Genomic DNA, 6,000 nt, shown 5'->3' with positions numbered 1-6,000 from the left:
TGATTATGGAACCCCATATAGTAAAATAGTATTATAAATATATGGGTATAATTGCAATGGTTTAAAAGTCGAAAAAAAATATTATACAAAAAGGCTGTCATTACCCAAATTGCAAACAATTGTGGATGGTAACATAGCAAATGCTTGAAGTTGGTGAATTGACTAACTGTATAACAAGTATTTTTGCAAGACTGTCGCAGCTGGTAACAAAAAAGTTTATTATAATATAGGAGAACCTATATCTAGGTGTAGGCAGAATCAGTAAGTGCCAAACGTAATAAATATAGACTGCCTACCCTGATAATAATAGAATTAATACAATTAGTAATTCCAGCCCAAGAGGTAGGAGCCGGATCACAGCCTTAAACCAACAGTCAAAGTGGTACACAAGAAAGGGTTAATAACAAAACCTAGAGCATAGTTGAATATAACCAATTTGCTTACCCATGGTATAAGTGAAAACTAGTGAGGGGGAACAACCGCAGGACGAATGCCCGACGAGCGTTTCGGCGTGTCGCCTTCATCAGGGGCGAAAACAACTGCAGTGCTGACCTCTAGGGGAAAATCTCCTGTATTTTTTTTTGTTGATCCTTGTTGTTACGAATATTAATAAAAACTATTTATACTTTTTCATATGCTGAGTGTTTTTTTTTTTTTTTTTAAATGTAGATTGTGAGCCCTACATAGAGCTCACAATGTACATTTTTTCCCTATCAGTATGTCTTTTTGGAATATGGGATATATGCTGAGTGTTTTTAACCTCATGTTTTGTTGTTTCTGCTGTGGATTATCTTGGAGGTTGTAAAAACACAAAACTAAGAGGGGTACACAATGAATACATGGAGGATTCTCTAGTTGATATATATGAGTTATTATCCTCCTTTTAGTGCTATGTTGTTGTCTTTCATACATCTGAGATGTAGCAGAGCTGTGCGCTGAACTCTGAACTCTGAACTACATGTGAGATCGGACCATAATGGAGACTGCTGTGGACCGATCCTGGACTCCACCTCCTCACAGACGAGCCTCCGGCAGGACCACCGTTGATTTTCCAATGCTGTACACTGTATGGCATTCGGCCAATCAACTTTGGTCAATGCATTCGTATGAGAAAAATGCAGCTCACGCATAACACAAGCTGCCAGGGATCCTGACTAGCATATAATGGGCTGCCACAAGATGTGCTTGCAGGTGAAGTTTGAAAGTGATGAGACCTTGCCAGCCCGAGCTAAATGCGAGAGTAAGTTCAATGCAAACCCATAGTGGCAGCGCACCATATGCTAGTCGGGATCGCTGGCGGTATGTGGGAGCTGACTTTTTCCCATAGGAATGCATTGACCATACTCTTGCATGTATCTCGGGCTGGCAAGGAAGGTATATAGAGCCCCAAAGAGCTGTTTGAGTAAGATTCCTACCTAAATAAATCTAATTCCTAGCTAACCCTGCCAGTACATCTGTCCCTGTCTCACAGTCACATAATTCACAGTCTCATATGAACCGAATCTGAAATCCACTATTCGTATAAAGTGGAGGTCACCTGATTTAGCCAGCCAATTACTTTTTCCATTTTTTTCCCGATGCCTCCGTTTTCCTACTTCCTATCCCACCTCCCCTGCACAGTTATTGGTGCAAAAAAAAGCGCCAGGGAAGGTGGGAGGGGATACAAATTTTTAGTGCGTTTTCCGCGTGGTATTCGATTGGAATCGTATACCTCGAACAGCCTGATATTTAATTGAATTCCAATTCGATCGAACGCTGTTCGCTCATCTCTAATCATTACCAATGTTCTAACTCAGCTGTCTAAATAGTAATGGATGTTATGTGAAGTCAGATGGGAACCAGCACTTTACTGAGTGCTAGAGCACTGAGCAGGTTGAAGGAGTAGACAGGCAAGGAATCGAAATAGATAACACTTATAATCACTGTATATTGGTGTTTTAATTGCACATAGCATAGAGGCAGGTCAGCAAGTCTGCCACTGACTAAAATACTTGCCATATATACTGTTTATAGTAAACACTATAGACACTGTGTACAGAACTGACTCTCACAAAAATGTTCCCTATACAGCCCCCAATGGCAAAAAATGGCATGACAGCTACACCTTAAAGTTTGCTTCATCTGTATATAGAAGTTAGAGCTCCATTTTTTCTGATAGAGTGGGTAGAGCATGGTGAAGATCAAAGCAGGCTGGTCCAGGAATGCCTTGGCCTGATAGATTTCCTATAAGGGCCCCTTCACACGGCATAAGCGCGCCGCTCATTTAGACACGTATACACGTGTCCGAGCACGTCACTTCAAAACAGAGCCCATTGATTTCAATGGGAAGCGCGCGTATATGGAAAAAAAAAAAAGTTATGGGACTTGGAAGGTGGGGAGTTAAAAGCAAAAATCAAAAAATGTCACCAACACAAAGGGGTTAACTTCACATGAGCCTATATCACATAAGAACCCAAGACTACTCTTGAAATTAATAGCAGTAATGGTGTCTTGTGTTGTGTTAGCACATTTTAAGAAAAAATTTCCAAAAAAACAAAGCATAAGTTTTCAAATATAAATAAATTCTAAATATATCCATGTAAAATTTGCAAACCCCTTCCAACCTTTGTCCCATAGTAAACAATAAACCCATCCTGTCATACCAAAAAACATAAATAAAATTAAAGATTAGTACAATAAAAAGGAGAATCTGGTGGATCTAATGAGCCATTTGTATATGTGGAGAATGGCTTCTGGAAAGATTAGGATAAGGTTGGTGAGGGGAAAATGAAGAATTAAAAATTTGGGAACCAGCAGTAGGAGGAAAATGGTCTTGAACTGAAATATTTTTTTATTTTTTGGTGTTCACAAACTGAACCATTGGCGGTGGAGGGCCAGGTGTAGGTATGGAGCCCATTGCATGTCGGCAACAATAGATTAAATGACTCATTTCCAGCAGGCTGGGAATGAACCTGAAGTATTTTGCCATGACATGGACAACAAAGATTCCTTGATGTTCAGAGCTCATCTGGCGGCAGCAGGATGAGATTGTATGACTTAATAAGTCTATTTCGTCATCACTGTGGACCCTCCAGATCTTGGACATGGCTTTGGATTCAACATCCAACTACCTGGTCTTTATCAGGCGGGTCCTTTGGTTCCGTTCCCTGGTGGAAGGTGTACTGCAAATAGGAGAAGCCCAATGTCTGGTGATATGGTTTGTGGTGAGAGATGCTCTTTCCCTGGCAGTGCAGTCGGTACAGATTGATCTGACTCTCCCTCCAGTTCAGGAAGGACGTCCACAGATGTTGATTGAGTGGGATTACTCTCCTCCTGCTCCTATCTCTTGTTGAGCAAGGGACTACATTTGTCCCTCTGGTTTCTGTAAGTTTCCAGAGATTCTGTTTAAGAAAAATGAATGGTGTAAGTATCAAAGAACAATATATAATTACTTGTGGATACGTTATTTTATCAGTGCTTATGGATAGAGATGAGTGAGTAGTATTCGATCGAGTAGGTATTAGATCGAATACTACGGTATTCAAAATATTCGTACTCGATCGAATACTACTAGCTATTTGCAGTAAATATTTGATTCAGAACCAGCGTTGATTGGCCAAATGCTATACAGTGTACAGTGTATAGCATTCAGCAAATCAACGCTGGTTCTGCAGCAGGCTCATCCTTGCTAGTCGGGAGAGCTGGCAGCTTGCTTTTATTAGGGAGCTTACTTTTCTCATAGGAAATCATTGACCAGCGTTGATTGGCCAGTGTACAGCATCCGGCCAATCAACGCTGGTTCTGCCGAAGGCTCGTCTGTGAGGAGGCGGAGTCTAAGATCGGACCACAGCAGTCTCCATTGTTGTCCAATGGAGACTCACCACAGCAGTCTCCATTGTGGTCCAATTTTAGACTCCGCCTCCTCACAGATGAGCCTCCGGCAGAACCAGCATTGATTGGCCGAATGCTGTACACTGGATAATCAACGCTGGTCAATGCATTCCTATGAGAAAAAGTAAGCTCCCTTGTAACAGCAAGCTGCAAGCTCTCCCGACTAGCAAAGACGAGCCTGCGGCAAATCAACGCTGGTTCTGCAGCAGGCTCGTCCTTGCTAGTCGGGAGAGCAGCTTGCTGTTACGATGGAGCTGATTTGTGCAGTTAAAGCGCACGGACCCCATAGACTATAACGGGGTCCGTGCACTTTAACTGCACAGCGCTCCTCCTAAACACTCTCCTCCTGCTACTCGTGGACTTAGTGCCTCTCCTTTAGTCAAATAGTGGTTTCCCCTTAAAATGAGCATTTTTTCCCGTAGACTATAATGGGATTCGATATTCGATCGAGTAGTCGAATATTGAGGCTGTACTCGAAACGAATATCGAATCTCGAATATTTCACTGTTCGCTCATCTCTGCTTATGGACATTGTCCCCCTGCTGGACAGGAGGAATAGGAGCACCTTGCAGTTCATGATTTTCTTCTGTTTAGGAGAGGACCCACTCTTTTCAGCCCTTTGTATGTCCTTATGAAGCAGTCCTGTACAGTCTTCCACCAGCTTTAGTGGCTTTCTCTGTCAAAGCATTACTCCTATTAGAAATGCTACAAAATTTAAATCAATTAATCCTGGAGAAAGGAAAGATAATTTTTTTTTTTTTTTACAAGATTTAGACCAAAATTTGACTCACCAGTGTACTATTTCTTCTCTGCATTCAGGATAGAGGAGCTGGCACACCTCTACACTGTTTTCCCACAGGTATGTGTGTAAATGAACCTGCATAAGGCTGAGGTCCAAACACACAAAAATACAATGCTTCAGCCTTGAAAATGGGTCCTACCTTCTAAAAATTTGTGAAACACTGGTATGTGTGACCATCACTAACCCAAGAATGAGCATAACCCATGTGCATTTCAAGCATACTTACCAGTTCAATAAGCTGTGGGACATTCATAATCATACCATGATATGGAGATTGTTATGACATTTTTTTACATTGTGAAATGGGAAAAAAAAATCTATATTTTTACTATTTTCTAATTATTATTATTCATAAAAAATCTAACTACATAAGCAAAGTATTAAAATTATATTATATATGTGTGAATATATTGTGCCATCTCAGGGGTTATTTTAGCTCATGGGATCACCATCTTTTCATCAAGATAGTTAGCACATCAGAAATCTCACTCCAACATAAAGAATTTGTTCAGAAACGACTTCAGCCAGCTTTATTCTTCTGTTTTATATGAAAACATCATACATGTCCCAATACAGAAATAAATCCTGAGCCATATGGCTACTGACTACACAGTCAGTTTTCCTCACTCTTGGCCTACTACTCAGTAACTCCACAAATATAGCGATTCTCAGCAACTCATATGGTTTTGGCTCCCAAAGCCCTTTGCACAGTCTGCCTTCTTCAGACAGGGAGCATTATGGGAAGGGTTGCCATGTTACTTGTAGAGCCTCCACCTGGCTGTTAATTAAACTCATTAATAATGCAAATCTGCATATTAAAAAGATAGCTAACTTGAAATGATAACAAAAACAAAAGAAAATACACGTGGAATCATATTTTGGCAGTGTCTTCTTTAACTGCACTGTCGTGCAAAGTAGAGCTGCAGACAATTAAAAAAAAAAAGAAATAAATATATTAAATATATTTAACAGTTTTGCAGAACTTGAAAAAGATCTGCACTAAAATACTTTGAAAACTTTAGGTATTAATTAAAAAAATATATAAATTGAAAATTGATGCACATCAAATAAATGCGCAATCATGCTTATTTTTTTGGCAGCAAGTAGGAGCTTCTTATTTAAGATAAGATAAGATAAGATAAGATAATCTTTTAATAGTCCCACAATGGGGAAATTTCAGTGATACAGTTTCATAGATGGTACAGTAGTATATAACAAGAGAGGAAACACATACAAGCTCATGGCAGATAGAGAAATCCTAGGAATCAGAGCAACTAAAAAGAAAGAAACAAAGACACGCTGCAGGATCATTTAGTTCTCTGTGTGGA

Source organism: Leptodactylus fuscus, chromosome 1 (assembly GCF_031893055.1).
Source record: "Leptodactylus fuscus isolate aLepFus1 chromosome 1, aLepFus1.hap2, whole genome shotgun sequence".
Classification (NCBI taxonomy): Eukaryota; Metazoa; Chordata; class Amphibia; order Anura; family Leptodactylidae; genus Leptodactylus; species Leptodactylus fuscus.
The sequence above is the reverse complement of the archived record's forward strand: the minus strand, read 5'-3'. Positions refer to the sequence as shown.